Raw genomic sequence first — 22,135 nt, forward strand, 5'->3', positions numbered from 1 at the left:
TGGGTGGCTCAGTCGGTTAGGTGGCCAACTCTTGATTTTGGCTCAGGTCATGATCTTGGGGTCCTGGGATCGAGCCCCTCTTCAGACTCCATGCTCAACAGGGAAGCTGCTTCAGGATTCTTTCTCTCCTTTGGCCCCTCCCCCCAAATAAATAAATAAATCCCTTTAAAAAGGGATTTGAGAGGACATAAAAGGCAAGAATATTCTGAAAAACTGATATTCCTACTGTCCTACTATGGCCTGCCATTATCCTAATGACCTGAAGAACACATCCATATTCGAGGTACTTCTTCCCACCTGAAAGGCCCTGAATTCAATCATCTGGGAGGTGAGACCCATTTTGTAGCTGACACATGAGTGTAAACAGTGGTTATAGGGGCGCCTGGGTGGCTCAGTGGTTTAAAGCCTCTGCCTTTGGCTCAGGTCATGATCTCAGGGTCCTGGGATCGAGTCCCTCATTGGGCTCTCTGCTCAGTAGGGATCCTGCTTCTCCCTCTCTCTCTGCCTGCCTCTTTGCCTAGTTGTGATCTCTCTCTCTGTCTAATAAATAAATAAAATCTCTTTAAAAATAATAAATAAAATAAAACATCTACCTTCATCTCAGGTCATAATCCCAGGGTCCTGGGATCAAGCCCTGCATCGGGCTCCCAGCTCAGCAGGAGTCCGCTTGTCCCTCTCCCTCTGCCCCTCCCCTCTCATTCATGCTCTCTCACTCACTCTTACTCTCTCTCAAATAAATAAATCTTAAAAAAAAAAAAAAAAAAGGAAGAATCATTATTAAAGGAACATTTCCCTCCACCCCTGGTCTGAGTAGGGAGGACACAGGAGGTAGCACATGAGATGATGAGTGCTGGGGGTATACCAAGGACACTTGGCGATCCTGAGATGTGGCACAGACCAAGAACAGGCTCCACGTGTATCGGGGGGCAGAACGGTAGGGGGGGTAGACCCAGTTATGTCTACTAACCTCCAGGCCCTTGAGGGCTGGGGGACCCTGCCCAGCTTCTTAGAGGAAAGACCTGCCCCCTTGGGTCTAGCAGAGATGGCCGCTTTGTGCTGGGCAAAGTCCAATTCCATAACGTCTGTCCCAGAAGACACCCTACCCATGGACCGGTAAACACCCCTGCCCAGCTCTGAACACCTATTGCCAGCCCTAAAAACTGCTCCGTCTGCGTGGTTCTAGAAAGGCCCTGTCCCACCCCCACCCCCATCAACAACCCCGACCCCAGGGGACTCCCCACCCTTGGCTCTAAGGAAGGCCTGAAGAATGCTTCCTTCCTGCCTCCAAAAACACATTTGGTCTCTGCCTTTGGAGGGCTCTTTCTGACAAATGGAGGAAAAAGCACTTTGTAAAACTAAAAGGCTGTGCCTGGCATGTGGCAGATGCTTCATAAACGTGTGTGGAATGAAGGAGTGGTCCTGGGAGATCTTTGCAAACTGCAACGCACAGCACGATCTCCACATATTATTCTTACTGTGACTAAATAACACGGTTATCAGAGGTATTATGGGAAACTCCATATTTCTCCCTAACGAGATCTTTTTCCTGTGAGTCCCCACCAGACAGGGAGCAGAGGGCCTGGCTCTCAGTGGGCGTCAATAAACGTTTGATAGATGAATGGACGCATGGATGGATAAATGGGGGATACACGAATGGATGAATCGCTGGGCGGATGATGAGCGAATGGGAAGACGGATGGAGCGGCTGACACATTTGCCTACTCATCAGCCACCTCCCTCTTCCACTTCCTTCTTCCTCACTAAATGAATCCCAATTTCCTTCAGGTCTCTAGCGGCTGAGGAGGAGATCTGAGCCCCTGGCAACCCATCTTGCTTGGTTCAAGGTCATCGTGGAGGTGCCATTCCCCTTGCCAGGGAGTTGTTTGGGAATAGCTATGTGATGCAAGTCTAACCCAGGAGGCACGAGGGGAAGTCTCCTGGGGATCCCTCAGCAAAGTTTTCCTCATTAACAGAACACAGAGAGGGGATGTTCTCTCTTCTGGCTTCTGATGTGTGAGGATGAGATGCTCGGAGATCCTGCAGCCATAAGGATGGAAGATGGGGAACAAAAGCCTGACATTCTGAGTTCCACCGAGCAAAAATATAGATAGAGCCTGGGTTCTCACTGTTTCTCAGAGTTAATTCAGAACCACTGAAATAACCAGTGTGTGTGTTGAGGAGGGGAGGCTGGAAGGGTGGATGGATGGATGGATGGATGGATGGATGGAAGGAAGGAAAAACTGAGAGTGGGTGGGCAGGTGGGTGGATAGGTGGATAGACGGACTGGTTGATGAATTGTTGGGTGAATGGGAAATGCTTAGAGAAATAGGGATGGATGGATGGATGGATGGAATAGGTGAATGGGCGGGTGGATGAATGGATGGTAGGATGAATGGGAGGATGAGATGGATAGATAGAAGGGGATAGATGAATGGATGGGAAAATGGGCGGATGGATGGATAGGTGGATGGATGGATGGATGGATGGATGGACAGACGGACATGGAGATGGAGGGTTGGATGGGTGAATGGATGGCTATTTATGTATAATAAAATATATAGTCTCATCAATAGTATTATTGTCTTCCTCTGGAGGGCACTCACACTCCAAGTCACCCAAGGTCAGAATTAGCTAAGGAGAACTGAACTTTTCCAACACTTTCCTCCAGGCCCTCATGCCCACTGCCTATTTCATGCACCCTGGGTCTGCCTACCTGTCAGGGCTAACACTTGCCTTTAGTCACCTGACTGGAAGGGCTTGAGCCCATCTGACCCTTTGAGGCAGGGCCCTACCCTGCCAGAGAGATGTTTGGTCTGTTAAGAAGTTCAGGTGAGTTTGGAAGACAGCCTGGCACAGCGGACTCAGACAATCCAGGTCCAAAGGCTGGCCCGGCTTCCCAGCCCACCTGAGCATCAGCTTTCTCATCTTCAAAATGGGGCTAACAGCGCCACCTCAAGGATGTAACGAGGAGATTGTGTATGAAACGCTCAGCACAATGAAGAGCCCCTAGTAATTCCTCAACAAATGCCAAGCCCTCCTGGGTTCTTGCCAGCTCGGCCATGGCTGGGCACGCATGGGCTGTGGCCCGGCAGCAGCCAACGCAGGGCTACTAAGGAGCCTCAGGTCAGAAGAGCAGCCCATGGCCCGCCATCCATCCCACTGTGCAACGCTGTCTTGAGGCATTGCTCCGTGAGCCAGCTCAGGCATAACGGAAGGACCACAGGAAACCGAGCAAGCTCAGATTGCTTCCTCCTCTCTCGTGCCGCGGGAGCTGGCAGGGTGTGGCGGCAGCCAGGAGCCTCAGGAGCTTGCAAGTTCAGAGCTGACAGTGGATAGCTGGCTTGGCAGGCTGAGGTGGGGCCAGCCGAGGGTCAAAGCTTCCCATCTTGCAGCTTCCGGTGCCCACCTGGACACAGACAGGTCATCCCAGAAAAGCCAAGCTTCTCACTCCCATGCCTTTGCTCGGGCTTTTCTTCCTGGCTTATCTATCCCACCTCACCTTGTCCTTCATCCTGGAAGATTCACCCAAAATGTTAAACACTCCAGGAAAGCCTTCCTGGTCCCCACCCTGGCCAAACCACACACAGGACCCTGAATTTCTGCATTTACAGCATATGTCACACTATCTTGCCAGCTCTGTCTCCCCACGAGACTGAGCGTTTCTTGAAATTAGAGATGATGTCTCATGGACATCTGCTCCACTGATGTGTAAAACGATGTCTGGCATGTAATCAGTTCATTCATTCTCTTATCTCTGAACATTTATTCCAATGCATCCAAGTGGTCCTCTTTCTATTGTGGGTGTGTGACCATGCAATGATACACTGATGACTTCATTTTATCCTTGGTCCTGTGCATTCTTCAAAGCACTTGACCTCAACTCAGTTAAATACACTGAATCGTGCTTCTGAGAATTACTATGTGTCCTTGGGCAAGTTACTAAACCCCCAAGAGCCTCAGTTTTCTTATATGATTCAACAAAGATTGATGGAGAATCTGCTGGAGGTCTGTCCCAGATGCTGGGGGAGGTGACACCTCAAAGTCCCCTGCAAGCCAGCGGTAGAACAGGAACCAGCACTCACCCTGCTCATGTGCAAGGATGGCTTCATCCTTCCTGCCCAGGTGCTCACGTGATTGGCCTTCCCTCTGGCAGAGGCTGGGATGCCAGGCAGAGCCTGGACCATCCCCAATTCCACACTCCTCTCCTGAGATACTTCATAATCACACTTCATTCTGAGTTTGATAAATAAAGGTAATTGTGGGACAATTAGACTCTCTTCTCTTCCAACATCTTAATTGGAGCAAGATGCATGATTCTTTCTTGTACATCATCTTGCCAGGCGTATTTGAGGCTTTACATCTGGGCCCTCCTCGTGCACTGCAAGAAGAGTGATGGCTTGGAAGCCACCGCCGTGACATGCCTAGAAGCCAGCAGGCAGCTCCCATGCGGCCCCCAGCTAATCACCATGGATGTCTCCTGTCACATGCCAGGAGGGTCCCCAAGTAGATCATGGCCTTGTAATCACTCTCATCAATCACATGGTTCTGGTGCTCTCCACAGCACCTGTGTAAGGGGGAAGCACATGACTTTAAGAATCTGAAGACTCAAGTTCAAGTCCCAGCTCTGTTACCAGTTTGCTCCATGACCTTGGACAATTTGCTTAACCTCTCTGAGCTTCATTCGCCCCAAATAGGGATGATCTTCCTTAACATTATCAAACAAGACACCACATGTAGCAACGATTCCTAAGACCTGGTATCACCTGTGTGCCCCCTACCCCCACCACCAACTTCCATCTACGTAACGGGCAACGCAAAACCCAACGGAAGGGAGGGAAGGACAAATGGAAAGATGGACAGCCCCTTCTCTTGGGGTCGGCAGCCCAAGATTGTACACTGTTTTTCAGATGCACCGAGGAAACGTAAATGCAATTTCTTACAGCTCTCACTCAGGATCTCAGCTCATGCTCATACACCCATCCTGTTGATGCTAGAGAAAGCGTGGGGGGGTGCTCTCAGTTGGCAAATCCATTACCAATTAAATATGAGTCTGTCCCCTTCCAGTTGAATATGGTCTTTCTGGGGTGAACTCAGTTGCCTTGGGGTGAATGCTCAATGTTTCAAGGTTTACCCCCATCCCACTTCTTCTGGCAATATGGCGGCCACAGTAGAGGTTGGTGGGGAAAACTGACCAGGCTTCCTGGAAGCAATGAGCTGACGTCTCCGTCTATGTGTTGCCCACTTGGTCGATGCTGGCACCCACTCAAAGCACCTCTTTCTGCTTCTCTTGGCTCTGACCATGATCCACACTGGTGCTGCCGGTAATGGAAATAGTCTGCGGACCTGGGCCTGAGCCCTCCTTCGTTGTGGTGGCCCAGGGAGCTCTCCATTGTGCCTGGTCACAAGATGTGCCTCTCTGCTGGCCTCTTGATCCTAGAGGTATGTTGGAATTCTGGACTTCCTCGTGACCCACTCAGATGTGGGACCCAGCTGTGTCCTAGGTCAGATACCCCTCCTGCCGGTGTCCTGTTCCCACGCCCACATCCCACCTCCTTCCCCACGCTGTTAAGTGGCAAAGTGGATCATCAGCCCCAATGTCCTAGGACCCTATTTAGGATTTCTCGAATCTGTGGTCTCATCCACACCAGAAGCTGGAGGGCCCCTGAGGGTCTCCTTGGGCCCCAGGCCATGTCCTCACCCAGGCTCCTCCCTGCCCAGAGCCCCTGCCTTGCCCCTCCTGTGGTGGCAGAGCCACCCCGTCCTCTGCCGGTCAGGGAGATTCCCCTTCCTCTCCTTCATCCTCCCTACACTCCTCCTGTGATCTCCCAGACAGCCAGGCTGGGCTCTTGATATGCAAAGAGGACTTTGGGGACTTACAAAGCCTTCCCCTCTCTCCACAAAGCCCGGCTTTCAAGACTATTATCTGGCTAAGGACGGCAGGATCCTATTCAGTCAAAAGCGAACATCAATTCTCCCCTTTTGTGCTCCTGATCCTCAATCCCATTCCTAAAACCCTGGACGCCTCTGGCTGAAAAGGAAGAGAGTCACATGAAAGCAGTTAAGAAACACACGGGTACATTCAAAAACGGTATCATTCCTGTTACACCAGATTCCCAGAGTGTAGAGCCAAAGGAGCCCTGGGAAGAGCTTCCCCCACCCAAAGAGGGCCAACGCTGGCTTCACGCCGCACTGCAAGGCTGTGGCCAGGTAGAGGCTCTTTCCGCCAATGTCTCTGTTAGGGAAGGGGTGCCAGGGACTTTCTTCTGTTGGGGCACAATGTCAGAGCCCTTTTCAGCCCTCTGAGGCAGGGACCATGCCTGCCTCGCCCACCAGGGCATTCCACCACCCGCCCGCCCCCCCCCAGGCCAGTGTCCAGAACACATTGACTGGGACTCATCCTCCCACGGGGCATTGTAACCACATCGACGCCCAGTCTTTCGACCCTGTCCAGACCTGGTGCATCCCTCTGTCTGGGCCACACTCTTCCTGTCTGCGCCACACTCTTCCTGTCTGCGCCTGACCTCAGGGGCTGCTTGCACCTGCAGCGGGGTCCTCCCTCCCTGTCCGCCCCCCTCCACACAAGGTGCAAGGCACTGTAGGGCCTCTTCACCCCCACTCCCGCGGTCCCCAACCATATTCTTATTGAGTCTCAGTTTCCCTACCTTTAAATAGAATCGGATGAAATGGTAGCTTTTAGCACCATTTTTAGCAATGGAAAAACAGCTGCTCTCTTTTAAGAAAGGAGATGGGGTTCTCCTCCCATAGTGCTTATAAAATTGAGGGTTATGTATGTATAAATACGCATGAACACACACACACACATATAGAGTTGTATAGGTAAATGTGAGATAGATAGATATACATATGTGTATTTTATATATATATATTCAACTGACAAAGTCAGGCTGGGTCTGGAGACCCTGTTCCCACAAGACCAGCCAAGACGGTCCTTGGCTTCACACAGGATGGAAACCAAATGTGAGACAGCAGGAGATGAAAGCAGAGCTTCGTGAAGATATAAAGAAGGCAGATACAGACGGACTGAGCATCTGGGGGACTCAGAAAGAAAAGGAGGCAGTCCCATCTTTGCTTGTCTGGGGGTTTTTACAGGCAATTGTGATCGGATGCACAGGTTCTCCTAGGCATCCAGGAACTGGTCAGAATAAGGACAGGGTCTAGGTGTCCTTCCCAAGTCACCCACTCCCTGAAGCCAGGGGTCTTGGTGTTTGGAGCCTGTGGTCTTGGAGAACATTCGTGTCTCTGTAGGTTATGTCTCTCATGCTGGTAGACCCAGAGAAGTCATTAACTCCTTGGCCTTAACAAGGAGGACATACAGTAAGACGGGGTGTAAGGCAGGGGTGCAGGTCCCAGCAAGAACGCAAGCAGGGAAAGAAGCAAAGGAAAAGGGCTTTTCTCCACGAGGTCCCTCCAGTCTCTCTGTCTCACAATGCTTTTGCAGGTTTCCTAAGCACAGATGCTGCACAGAGGCCATCACAAACTTCGAGAATCACTGGACCAGATATTTGTACTCAGAGAATCTAGACACAGGTCAGGACGACACTTAGCTGCAAGCAACAGAATTTAAAAGAACAACTTTGGCCCGGGGCTTAAATCACAGAAGGCTGTTCTTGTCATTATCCACCAGGAAGGCCAGAGCCTCAGGAACACAAGATGGCTGCTCACGCTCCAGCATCCTGTCTGTGGTTCCGGGTGGGAAGAAAGGGACTGGTAAAGAGCTAAAAAGCCCATACCAGTTGGATGACCTCCCTTTAAAGACTCTCCTGGAGGGGCGCCTGGCTGGCTCCCACAGTGGAGCGTGAGACTCTGGATCTCCGGGTTGTAAGTTCAAGCCCCATGCTGGGTGTAGAGATTACTTAAAAATGAAATCTTAAAAAAATAAATAAATAAAAATAAAGACTCTTCTGGAAGCCTCGCCCAGTGAATCTGCTTATATTTCAGGGGCCAGAAAGGGTCACACAGCATCCCAATACACCAGGGAGAATGAGAAAAATAGTTTGGGTTTTTTAATCTGGGCACACTGCCACCATGAAGAAAGCCTGCGTCCCATGAGTAAAGATGAAGAAGAGGGTGGGGGGCAAGTCACTGGGCCAGCCAGCCCCAGCCTGGCATGAGCACCTGCACCCTAAGGCACGCCCCTTCCCCACTCTGGGCCTCAGTATCCCTATTTCAAAAACAGAATTGGGCCAGACGACCTTCTCCAATTCTGGTTGCCTGGGTAGAAATCCTGCCTCTGCTACTACTGGCTGTGTGATCTGGACGTTTGACAAGTCTGTCCCTCAGTTTCTTTGCGTGGAAAATAGGGACAGTCGTGGTGTTACCCCACAGTGTTGTGAGGATCAGACGCGCTGTCCTGCGCAAGGTGATGAGTCTGACAGAAAGTCGGAGACTGGGGCGCCTGGATGGCTCAGTGGGTTAAGCCGCTGCCTTCGGCTCAGGTCATGATCTCAGGGTCCTGGGATCGAGTCCCGCATCGGGCTCTCTGCTCAGCAGGGAGCCTGCTTCCCTCTCTCTCTCTCTCTCTCTGCCTGCCTCTCCATCTACTTGTGATTTCTCTCTGTCAAATAAATAAATAAAATCTTTAAAAAAAAAAAAATGAAAGTCGGAGACGGATACTCATGATTAACGTGGCCGCTGCTGCTGCAGAGCTTCCAAGAGTTCTCCTTCTGCTTACCCCTGGGTGCTGTGTGACCCGGGGCAGGTCCCTTCCCCTCTCTGAGCCTCAGCAGATCATCTTACAAAATGAGGGGCCGGAAGCTGTCTTGGGTGCGGGGGGCTCTGAGCGTTGCTCTCAGAAGCCGGTCTGAATTGTTGACAGGACAGCAAATCCCTTCCTGGGCTTGGGGGGAGGTCGGGAGGGGGGAAAGGAAGGGGTCAGCTGGTTTCCTGTGGCCGGGGCGGTGATCTGGGCAGTCCAAACTTCCTGTTTCCCAGAGGGATTCGAGGACCGCTGTGTCCAAAACTGTCGCTGGGGCAACCTTCCTGCGTCATCTCCCTGGTCGGCCGTGTACTTGAGGGAAATGCCAGCAACAATGGCCCTTTGTGTCCAACTCCCCTGGCCCCAGCCCTGGGAGTCTCGTGCCCATTTTCCAGATGAGAAAGTGCGGCACAGGGAGGTAAAGTCATTTGCCCACAGTCACAAGGCTGGTGAGAACTAAATCAGGAACTGGGACCTGAGTCTTCTGAAAACATTCAGGCCCCTTGACTCCAGACTGTACTTCAGCCCCCCACCCCCAACCCCAAGAAACTGAAAAAGCCTGGAGTTTGACTTTCCAGGGACCCGATGACCTAGGACGTGACTCTCAGGAGGAGGGGCCAGGGAGGGAGGTGACCTGAGACAAAGCTGTAAGACAGGGGAGTCCTGCCCACACAAACCTACCCCTGCCCCGCACCGGCCTGAGCCAAGCTTCCAGAACAGGATAGAACATCTATTGAGCAGTTTTGATGCGCCAGGTACTGTTCTTTTTTTTTTTTTTTTTTTTTTTTTAATTTATTTGACAGACAGAGATCACAAGTAGGCAGAGAGGCAGGCAGAGAGAGAGACAGAGTAAAGGAAGCAGGCTCCCTGCTGAGCAGAGAACCCATTGTGGGGCTCAATCCCAGACTGGGATCATGACCTGAGCCAAAGGCAGAGGCTTTAACCCACTAGCCACCCAGGTGCCCACCAGGTGCTGTTCTAAACCTTTGATACGGATGGGTTTGCTTATTCTGACAAGCAACACTATGAGGCAGGTGCCGTTAACCTCATTTCATAGACCAGAAACCGACCTTTCTAAGACTTGCTAAGACACTTGCTAAGTGCTGAAGCAAGACGGGGACACATACCCAGGTCCAGAACAATCTCTGTGCACTGGGAGGGACTGAGAGAGCACAGGAGCCGGACAGCTTGGGAGGGGAACAACGGGCAGCATAGCTGGGACATCTGAGGGCTGACCTCAAAGGCCTGGCAGGCACGAGGGTATCTCAACAGAGTTGAGTTGGGGTAGCAACAACCCAGAGCGTCTGCCACCAGGCCTGCCCTTTCTCCCCTTCCCCCAAATCATCCCCCCAACCCAGCTGATTACTTTCCTGCCACACTCGGTAAAATGGGGTCAGTTTCAAAAAAAGGAAGTTACCTTTCTTATGAACTGATTTTGTGACTTCGTACCTGACACCCTATCATCAAACCCATTACACAGACGGGCAAACTGAGACTTAGAATAAGTAGGAAAGATGTGCCTCCCAGGCAAGGAGCTCACAGAGTCCTCAGATCACTTTGAGTAAACCCTGATGGACAGTGGGACAAGTTGGAGCTGGATACTCTGAGCGTTCCCAGGTTCAAATCCTACTTCTGCCGTGTGGTTGCTGGGTGACCATGAGCAAACTTATCCTCTGACCTCAAGTTACATGGCTGTAAGGTAGAGCAAGCAAGAGCCTCCTTCATAAACTGGTTCCACATAGGTTTATCGGGCATGTACTGCATGCCAGGTCCTGTGCTGAGAACGGGGGATGCCGAGTGAAGACACCTGCTACGGGGCTGTCAGGATCCAGCCGTCAATGCCAGGCCATCCCCCTCACCTTCCCCGTGCCTGGGTGTACCCCACAGCACCTGCCGTAGGGCCTTCACCTACACACACAACCATAGACATCTCTCTCCGCGGTTTGAAGGCGCTCTGATGGGAGGCTTGGCACCTGCAGTGTGTGCTCCCCAAGACTGCCGGCTGAACTACCCTCTGCCAATTCCCCGTGCCCTTGGTGTTTTCCAGAACTAGTGACCCACATAGCCACCTGCTGTCCTGCCATCAGAGGTGCTGCCACAGGACTGGAAATGGAAGTTGCGGGGTGGGGCTGGCTCTCAATCACACTGGGGTGTAAGGGAACATTCCCACCCCGGTCAGGAAGCCCTGGGATCCACTCCAGCCAGCCCTGCCCCAGGGCAATGGCTCCCAGCCTTCCTGCCGGAGGGTAGCCCCATGCAGAGCCAGCCCTGGGCAGGGTTACCGGAGGCCTCCAGACAGACCTCTATGTGTGTGTGTGTGTGTGTCCTTGTTAGTGTGTAGCTGAACCTCTGTGTGGGTCTGTGTATATGTAATTGTGTGTGTATATCTCAAAGTTCCTAGGCTCCAGAGGGGAGTAGTGGCCCAGACCCTCCCATATGCACAGTAACACTGAGGCAGACACACAAAACCCCTACACGGACACACGACGCACCCACAGTCTTATATGCACATAGGTGCACATGCATACACAGAGACACACGCAAACAAATCTTCACACGAGGACACATAAAAGACGCACGCAGCCGCACAAGAGCTGGCAGAATCAAAGCCTGAGGGAGGGGGGTTAACTCAGAGAAGACGGACATGGGCCTTCAAAAGGCTCATAACTGAGGGATACATGGATGTGTGGATCCCTCCCTGGAGCACGCGGTGAGCCGGGCAGGGACAGAGATCATAGGGCCCAGAGGAGAGAAACACCAGCTCTGCAAATTGGGGTGAGGTCCGGGAGGGCTTCCCAGAGGAAGGGACAGGGTGTGCTTTAGAAAGAGTAGCTTGGCCCCTCTTAGTCCACCCGCTCTCATAGGAATCAGTGTGATGTGTTCTTTCCTAACAATTAACGAAGACACCAGGAGTCAGGAGCAGAAGAGGGGATTGGAGGTCCATTTTGGGGTGTGCTCACTGCAGGAGGAGAGGCACAGAAAGATCAAACCTCAAGCATCCATCAGCCTCTGCCCCCACCAGACCTCCCCAACCACCCTCCCTACCACCAGTCATTGCCCTGCCTCCTCCCAGAAGTCTCCTGTTCCCTCCCTGCCTGGGGCTGTACTGTCCACCCAGAGATTGTGTCCTTGGCCTCCAAGTAACAGAAAAACACTTTTCTTCCTGAAGGGAGTTTCCTCTCCTTTACTCCATGTGGGGGGCACAATCCCAAGCCCCCAGCCCCTTGCCCTAGACTGGACAAGAGACCCAGGCCCGGCCAACGTAACACCCCCTCCTCCGACCAGTGATTGATCACAGATGGGCATGCCCAGCAGGGAGCCCAACTCAGGGCTTGAACTCACGACCTTGAGATCAAGGACTGAGCTGAGATCAAGAGTTGGACACTTAACTGACTGAGCCCCCGGGTGCCCCAACTCTGCCCTCTTCTGAGGCATCAACCCCTCTCTGATCATCCAGCCTCCCGTCTCTCTCCCCTCCAGCCCACCTTGTACTCTGCAGCCAAACCTTCCAAAAACGCAAATCTGACATCGTCACTCCTCATCCAACAGAACTCCGCTCACTGCCTCTGCCCTGGGGGAAAGAGCCATTAGCCTGCCCATCAGCTAGGACATGGGTTTAGCCTTCAAGGCGGAGACACCGAATAGCAGTAGCCTAAACGAGAGAGAGTTTATTCGGCCGTCAGATAGGGATTCATACACACACCACCCAGGGGCTGGTACTCTTTGGCCTCAGGAACTCTGGTTTCTTCTGTCTTGTTGCTTCATCTTTCCTGGGCTCTTGCCTCCATTCACACATCCCAGGATGGCACCGAGTGTACCTTCCAACCCACATGATAGGGGGAAAGCTACATAGAGGAGAGGGCACACCACTATGCTCTTGGGAAACAACCCTGAAACCCACCATCCCTTTGCTCGTATCATATTGGCCACATTGGTCACCTGCCCCCCAGATGCAAGGGAGGCTGGGAAATGTAGTCCATCTTCCAAGCAGCCGCATATCATTACTGTGGGAGGAAGGGAGCATGGGTATTAGGGGGCAGTCCCAGTCCCTGCCACAGCCTGGCATCCAGAGCCTTCCACAGCCAGCCTGGATCCTGGGAGTCACACCTTTGTGCGTGCTGGGCACCAGTGCCCACCTCCACTTTCCTTCCTCCAGCTCCGAGAAGCCTTCCCTGATCACCACCACCCCAGCCTGAATTAAGGGTCTCCATGTCTACTGACTGAATGATGGTGGGCCTGCCCTCCCCCCACCCCCAGCCCCAGTCCTGCCCTTGGGAGTGCCCTGCCCAGCTGTGGGGCGCTCCTTTGTCCCCAAGACTGTGACTGCGTTGCTCCAGGAGGCGGTCCTGTCTCTCTCTCATTGTGTCCCCAGGTACTGGCACAGCACTCGACACAGCACTTGACACACAGTAGCCAGCCAGGGCCAGCCAGTGAGGGAACCCGACCCCTAGCACTGTGTCTAAACCGGTCGATGTGTTGGTCCCCAGGAGGGTTGGGATCATGTCTGTAGCACAAGGGGTTGGCAGCCTCAGCTCTGAGTGGGAGGTGGCCCTAAGAGCCTGTGCACAGGGGTAAGCCTGCCTGAAGGGCCTGTGTGATGAGGGACAAGGAGAAAACTGCCCCCAATCCCAGGGCCCTGGGCTGGGGACCACCAGGGAGGAGAGGGGCCCCTGGAGGCAGAAGACGTTATGACTGTGAGGCTCTGTGCCTCGATTTCCCCACTGCGGGAGGGATAACAATAGCGTCTTTCTCACAGGGTCCAGCGAAGATTAAAGGGTTCATCCACATGCAGCTCCCCCAGGCTTGCCCATTCCAAGCATCCACAGAGAATACCGGCCCAGGCCCCCTCATGGAGCCTCTGTTTTCGCATCTATAAAGTGGGACACCAGTGTCGAACCTCAGGGGCTCCAAGTGATGCAATGAGACAGGGATGTCGGGGGCTCGGCGCCATGCCTGACACCAGGAAGCCCTCTCCCCTCACCCCCCAAGGCAGAGGCGGGAGGGACAGGACCCAGGAGCCTGCCTGCCTCCCTGCCAGAGCCACGACCTGGTGCGGGGGAGGCCGCCTGGTGAATAATCTCGTTAATGGTAATCATCACCCCGATGCTCGTTAATATAATAACTCTGGGCTCCCAGCCGCTGCCTGGCGCAGAGCTCCTCCGAGCCTCTCATCTCTGCCTGGCAGGGGCTCCGTAAACACTCATTACGCTCTGTCCCCGGGGAGGCCGCCAGGAGAACCAGCTACTCCCGGCACACCGCTCAGCTCTGGGCCGCAGGCTCTGCTTTTAGTAAGCATCCTCACGCACGCTCCCGCACACGCACATGCACACACACGCACCTGCACACACTGTCACACGCACCGGAGGTGCACGCTCACACACAGGCACACACTCAGGCGGACACACACTTAGGCACACGGACACACACACACACACACACCGGGGGGTGTGCATACTCGCACACACGGCAGGGTGCACACACTCAGGCATGCTCACAGTCACAGACAGCATTTACACTGCAACGGGGAGCGTAGATCCTTACCAAGCACCTCCCACCTGCCGGCCGTTGGTCGGAGTGCTCCACTTGCATAGCCCGTTTAATCTAAGTAAGTGATCCTGCCGAGTCCACTTTGCACTGAGGAAACCAAGGCACCCGGAGGTTCTCGGATTTGGCCGATTCACCCACCCATCAAGCAGCAGAGCTGGGTCCTGAATGCAAGGAGTCTCCATGTGCTGCCGCCTCAAAGGACATGAGCTCACTCTGTCCTCGTGGCAATTCTGGGTCCTTATTCCCCTCCGTTGCGCTAATGAGGAAATGGGCTCAGAGAAGTGATGTCATCTGCCTGGGAACACACAGCCAGGACCCAGGGGCCGTCTGATTTCAGAGTCTGCCTTACCCCTCCCCTGAGATGGAGGCAGGGAGGTCAATGCTGTTCCTCTTTTCAAGAGGGAGAAACTGGGATCCAAAGAGATGAGACACCCAGGGACTGACCCGGAGAACCAGGGCTAGCTCGAAAGCCTGGAGTCCTGGGCACGCTCCTCCCTGCCTCCCACCCTGGCCCCACCAGTGAGCCTCCTACTCAGAGACCTGGATTCAGACCCGGAAGCCCATGACCCGGCTGCTGGCAGAGTCTGCATCACAGTGCCTCAGCCCACCCGGGATTCCTCCAGGCCACAGCGATCCCATGTCACCAGTCCCAGCCACGTGTCCCTGGGCAAGTCACATCACCTCCCCTCTCTGGGGCAGGCAACCGCTGATGCTCAGGGGCCATTTACCACATTCCAGCATGTTCTAGGTGCTTCCATGTAAGGTTTCACTTTATCCTCATCTCAGCCCTGAAGAAGACATGAGGAGTCTATGGTTTTCAGATTCTGCTATTCTATAGGATCCTAAATGATTCCCACAGGGTCTGTTATGAAAGAGCCACATCCTAAAAAGATTCCATTATTCTAGGATACTCAGGTGCCAGAAGGTTTCAGCCATTGGTCTGCAGATCACAGAGTTAAGGGATTTCATGAACTGGTGATTCTTTGAGCCTCAAGGGCAAGAAGCAATTTGTCAGCCCTCAGCCAGCCTTGAAGACCACCAGAGTCCACCCCATTGCCCCGCCCCCTCCCTCAGCTATGACATCGGAGCCAGCCGAGGAAGAACAGCCTGTCTCTATGGCACAGCCCCGAGTCCAGGGCCAGCGAGGACTGCGGAGGCCGCCAGAGCGCTGGGTCGGTGACTTGAACACAAAGGGCTCCATGGACCGGCCTCCGCCGCCCTGGCCCAGCGTCGCACACAATGGAAGGACCTTTCGCAGTCGCACCCAGCCTTCCCCCGCCATCAGCCAGAGACACCCAGAAAGGCAGCTGAGTTCAGTCCCAGAGCCAGCCCCCTCCCTGCTCAGAAGCACCCCAGTGAGAAGGTGGGGAGGAGAGAGAACAGAAAGGCAGGTGCCGCTCCCCTCTTTCTTGGCTGTTCTGACCTCTCTGCATGTGCTCCTATGGTCCCCTGCCTGGCGTCCCCCTCTCTCCTCCCGCTCCGTTCCCGCTCTCCCCCTTCTATGAATGCTGCCAGGGCCGGCTCAGGCCCCACCTCCTGCAGGATATCTGTCTGCCTACTCTAACCCTCACTGACGTTCTCCCTCACCTACGTCGCTCTGCCTGGCACTGAGTGCTACTACTCGACCCAGACATTCCAGAGATGCCTTTCCTCTCCAGGCTCTCCTCCCTGCTACCACGAGAGCGATCTTTCTGAACGACAAACGTGACCTGGTCACTCTCTTTCTATAGATCTTGACTCTCCAGCATGGCATTCAAACTCATTCTCAACTCTGGTCATGGGCCTTCTGTCTGTCTTCGTTTCCTGCCTCAGAACCATGCACTGAGCCTTGGCCAGATGAAGTGAGGATCCACTTCCCAGACTACACAGGCCCTGGGGAAGCCCTCCTGAAATTTGAGCAGCTGGGACCTTGCCTTGATGCCAGGAAACGGGTGTTGAGGGTCCCCTCCCGAGCTTCATCCCACATGCGCACGCACACACACACACACAAGCATGCACATGCACACACACACACACACAAGCATGCACATGCATACACATACACATGCACACACACACACACAAGCATGCACATGCACACACATACACATGTACACACAAAGCTGCCACCAGGGAGCCCACAGGGCTTGGCAACCTTAGAGTGTGGGTTAGTACCATGGACAGCACGGGGCGGGCAGGGGGGGGGGCGTGCCGAAGCAGGCTCTGGGTGCTGTTAAAAGCCACATGTGCATGCATGTCCTGGGGCATGCATGTCCTTGGACATGCATGGATTTCATACAGCAAACATTGGCTGAACACCTCCCTCATGCCCCACCCCTACTAGGCGTTATGGAAAATACCAGAAGGAAAGACATTGACTGTCATTGGTCCCCAAGGAGCTTATAGTCTGGTTGGGGACTTGATTGTCTCACCACCAATTTCCCACCTACCTCAGGGCAAGCTGCCAAACCATGTTTACAAAACCATAAATCTGTCCATATCGCTCCCTAAAAAGTTCCCAAGCAACGCCCACTCCCCCTGCCCCCGCCCTGCCTTGGGCCACCTTTGCTGATAAGCTAAGCCCTCACCACCCCCGTGAACCCTACACTCTAGCCTCACTTGCCTTCTGCCTGTCCCCAAACATCTTGGGGTGCTTTCTGCACACTTTCCCCCTCATTTAAGGAATGTTTCCCTTCTTCTTTTCCCAGGGAACTCCTATATAGCCTTCAAAACCCAAATATTTTCTCCTCCTGGAAGCTCCAAAATTCACTGTTCCCACCTTTGTACTCCCAGAGGCTTTTCCCATATCCCTGTCACCAGGCATTATTGAACTCTGCTGTTCCGTGTGGCCCTCGTGTCGCACAGGAGCTAGCTGGGCTCTTCCGGGCTGGGTAGGAAAGGAGCAGCGGTTGCGAGGGCGCAGGAGCTTTCTAAGAACTCCAGCTGATCAACCATGGCTCCAGCAGTACTCATATTTGACAACTTCAGATTTCCTTGGAATCCTAAAAATAATGTCAAAGCTGCGCTTTTTACATCATTTTCACTGAAGAAACCTGCCTGCCTTGTCTTTGGGAAGAGAGAGCATTAATTTTTATACAGACCATACGCCTGGTAACTGTTGGAGTGTGGTTAAAGAAAACAGCCTCTAACAGCTCTAATGCAGACGAGAGGCTTAGCCCTGTTCCTTCCACATCAGGAATATTCTCAGGTATTTGATTCCACGTCTACATTCCTTGCCTCAGCCTGGGAGTTCCCTGAGGGCCAGGACTGTGTGTCTTTTAATTCCACATCCCTGATACCCAGCACAGTGGCCGGCACACAGGAGGCATCTCCCAATATTGTGAATGACAGATGAGAATGAATCATATGGGCTCGAGATCAGATGGCCCAGGTTCAAATCTTCCTTTCACCCTGTATTAGCTCTGTGATTGTATTTTGTTATTTTTTAAGATTTAATTTATTCATCTGAGAGACAGAGAGAGAGAGCATGAGCAGACAGGAGATGGAGAGGGAGAAGCAGACTCCCCACTAAGCAAGGAGCCTGACTTGGGGCTCAATCCCAAGACCCTTAGATCATGACCTGAGCCGAAAGCAGAGGCTTAACCATCTGAGCCACCCAGGCGCCCCAGAGCTGTGATTTTAGACATATTTTATTGAGGTCCCAATTTTCTCATCTGTAAAATGGGCATCTATCTCGTGGGGTTTTTATGACAGCTAAACAGAACACTATACAGAACAGGCCAAAAGCCTGGCCAATAGAAAATGTCCAATAAAGTTTCATTGGGTTTTTTTATTTGGTTTGGTTTTATTTAGAGAGAGGTGGGAGGAGGGGCAGAGGGAGAAGGAGACAGAGAGAATCCCAAGTAGATTCTGCGCTGAGCACAGAGCCTGAGGGGGTTTCCATCCCAAGATCCTGAGATCGTGACCTGAGCTGAAACCAAGAGCCAGACTCTTAACCAACTGAGCCACCCCAGTGCCCCAGGTTCATTGCTTTTATCACACTGTTGTGATAAATTGTGTGGTTTATAGGCAAGCCCATTGGTGCTCAGAGAAAGGAGAGAGCACTGTGACAAGGAGTAACCCCAGACAACGTTGTTGGCTAATATCCACTAGCATTTACCAATAAGCATTTCCTCTGCACCATGTATCAACTTAATTCAACCTCAGGCCCCTTCTGCGAGATGCGTTCTGTAACTATCCCCATTTTATCCACACAAAGAAACGGAGACACACGAGAGTCAAGAACTTCATTTATTACTTAGCCAGTAAGTTAAGGAGCCAGCATTCAAACCGGGACAGTGCGCCCCCGCTGTTTCCTGACTTGGCCCCGCACAGCTGACCTCAAGAAAAGCTGGACACCGAGCCATGAGACAGAGCCACCTGCGGTGAGTAGAAGGACCAAGAACTTTTCTGTTCACGCCCTTCCCGACAGCCAACCCTCAAGCTTCCTCAGGTCTCCTGCTCCCGACCTCACTGGCCTGATGGTCTCCCTGAGGCCCGCCCTTCTCTCCATCCCCCACTCTTCCAGGTCCAAGCATTTTCCCGGCCGCCTCTTACTGAGTCCAACAATCGCAAGGAGGGGTGGTCAGAACAGGGCTTTGAAGGACACTCAGGAGTCTCCCAGGAGAAGGGGCGAGGGGGAGTCAAGGTTGACTGGACAGTTTCATGACCTGTGTCCCCAGCTTTATTGGAATCCATAAGCCTCAGTCTCCTCATCTGTAAACATGAGAGTAATAAGAGCATCTACGAGCTGTCAGGGTTTGTGTAAGGATTAAATGTATTTAGTCGGCTTTGGCTGCCATCACTAGATCCCACAGACCGTGTTTACCGGCTTAAACAAGAGACATTTGTTTTTTCACAGTCCTGGGGGCCGGAAGTCTGAGATCAAGAGCCCTCTTCCTGGTTTGCTGTGTCCTCACATGGCCTTCCTCCGCACTTACGGAGAGAAAGGGCTCTGACACTCGGATGTCTCTTAGAAGTAAAGACACCAATCCTGTCCATTTAGTGTCCCAGGGTTCCACGCTGGTGACCTCATCTAACTTCTATTGCTTCCTTAGAAGCCCCGTCTCTAAATCCAGTCCTCCTGGTGGTTAGAGCTCCCAGATATGGATTTGTGGGGGAGACCATTCTGTCTACAGCATAAAATAAGCTACTATGTGAAAAATTATTCTATTTCAATAAATACCTATATGGTCTGTATCACATGCCAGGTGCTGTTCTGAATTTCACACATATTCAAAAGTACTCAGGGCAGGCCGGGCACTTGCGGAGTGTTGTCCGTGCGTCCTGGGGGCACTATGACTGGGAGAACCAACACTGTCGCTGTTGTGCACCTGCTGTGTGTCAGGCACTGTGGTGGGCACTTGGATCTGCCTGCCCTTTGGATCCCAACAAACCCCTTTAGTGGTCCCACTGTGCCCATTCTACAGAGGAAGAAGCCAAAGTTGGGTGCAGTGTGGGGGCACAGTGGCTTCCCGAGGATGGCCGGGAGGACTGGCTGAGGCTGGGCATAACCTACGTCTGTTTGTGCCAAGTCTGTGTTCTTTCCTCGCAGCCTGCTAGGGTGGTAAGGGTCCAGATTCCCAGCAAGACATGATAAAGGTCTAGACAAGGCCAGAGCCTTGCAAATGGAAGGAAATGATCAGATCCAATGTTCTTCAAAGTGGGAGAATTAATGCCCAGCCAGCCCACCTCCTGGGACCCACGTGACCAGTGAGCAAGGCTGAGAATTCCCCGGAAAGCTGAGACAGGCTGCCGGCAGGGGAAGGGCCGCGTCTGCCCCTCTCTCTGGAGGAGGGTGGCCCCGCCACGTCAGCCCTCCTAACTGCACGTGAATTCTGTCTCCAGAGCCGCTCAGGGGTGTCAGTGTTCCCAACAGCTTTATGTGCAAATACTTCAGTCTGCAGAAGGATAAAGACGCTTAAAAAAAAAAAAAAAAAAGTGTTGGGGCGTGTGGGTGGCTCAGTTGTTCGGCGTCTGCCCTTGACTCAGATCATGATCCCAGGGTCCTGGGATCAAGCCCCGTGGCAGGCTCCCGGCTTGGTGGAAAGCCTGTTTCTCCCTCTCTCCTGGCTTGTGTTCTCTCTCTCTCTCTCTGTCAAATAAATAAATAAATAAATAAAATCTTTCAAAAAATAATTAAATTAAATTAAATTAAAAAACAAAAGTGTAGGGTGCCTGGGTGGCTCAGTGGGTTAAGCCGCTGCCTTCGGCTCAGGTCATGATCTCAGGGTCCTGGGATCGAGTCCCGCATCGGGCTCTCTGCTCAGCAGGGAGCCTGCTTCTCTCTCTCTCTCTGCCTGCCTCCCCATCTACTTGTGATTTCTCTCTGTCAAATAAATAAATAAAATCTTTAAAAAAAAAAAAAAAAAAAAAAAAAAAACAAAAGTGTAGTATCCACCATCATGGCTAAGAACACTGACAACGATCTCCCCAACCTGCTGAATCAGGCCCAGCCTTCGTCCTCCCTGAGTGCAAAGAAGGCTAGTGGGCTCCCAGCTCTGACGGCGGCCAGCCTGGCCCCTCCGTCTGCCTGCAGCCCACCTGCAGGCTGGCAGAGTCAGGGTGGGTGGCCTGGGAAGCTGAGTGCGCTCTGTTCCTCCGGCAGCCTGGACAGGCGGCTGTGACCTCTGGGGCTGAGGGAAACAATCCGCTATTCTTCCCCTTGCCCCCTCTGCTCATTGCCCATCCCTGAGCCATGCCCCCCACCCCGCCCAGAAAGACACCACCCCCCAGCACGTGCCCATCTGCACGTCCTCTGCATACGATTCCAGGCACCTAGCTAGGACCCCATGGGCCCAGGGGCTGAAGTCCAAGTTCACACCAGAGCGGATACCGACGTATGGATTTCTACGCAGGGTCGGCGTCCTTCCCTCATTCAGGAGGCAGCACGCCAGGCTCTGCCCACCGTCGTAACAAGAATTGGGACCAGAACAGGAATGATAAGGGCCCACGGGGCACAGCACCTGCTCCTGGCCACGCAGATTCTAAGCACCACCCGTATGGGGCTGGTGCCACTACTGTCCCCATTTCCCAGGTGAGGAGACTGAGCACCAAGTGGGACATCCACCCAAGGCCACTCAGCTGGCCTGCAGTAGGGCTGGGATTAAAGGTCTGCCTGCAAACCTGGAAGGCGCAGAGGGGGCCGAAAGTCCCTGGGACACTAGCTGCTTTCAATACAATCTCATGTCACTCCCACAAGTTTCCATGTACCCGCCTTGCTGCCCACCCTTGTCTGTGAGAACACAGGCTCCAAGAGGCCAAGCAGCGGGCCCAAGAGCACACAGCTGGGTCCTCCCGACTCCAGGAGCGTTCTTGTCCCATGCTTCCAACCGAGGGGCACAGGCCAGCCGCACGGGAGTTCAACCAGGAGGGTGAAGTGGAGTCCTGCCAAAGGGAGACAGCTCTAGGCTGTGCGGATTCACTAAACGATGGAAGCGCCTTCCAAAAGCCTCCTAGATGAGGGGCTGTGTCCAGACCTGGCCTTTAATGGTGGCCAACCTACCCCTCACATCCCAGCAGGCTTCCAGCTGGGGCCAGATCTGATAAAAGCTTGAGGTAGCACAGGGCTGGTCGCTTCATACTTCCCATACATTTTTTTTTTTAATGACAGATTTTTTTTTTTTTAAGATTTTATTTATTTATTTGACAGAGATCACAAGTAGGCAGAGAGGCAGGCCGAGAGAGAGGAGGAAGCAGGCTCCCTGCTGAGCAGAGCCCGACTCGGGGCTCCATCCCAGGACCCTAGGATCATGACCTGAGCCAAACGCAGAGGCTTTAACCCACTGAGCCACCCAGGTGCCCACTCCCCATACTTTTTAAAAGATTTTGTATATTTATTCGAGACAGAGAGAGAGGGAGCAGACTCCCTCCTGAGCTGGACCCCAGGATCAT

Source organism: Mustela lutreola, chromosome 10, assembly GCF_030435805.1.
Source record: "Mustela lutreola isolate mMusLut2 chromosome 10, mMusLut2.pri, whole genome shotgun sequence".
In the NCBI taxonomy this organism is placed as follows: domain Eukaryota; kingdom Metazoa; phylum Chordata; class Mammalia; order Carnivora; family Mustelidae; genus Mustela; species Mustela lutreola.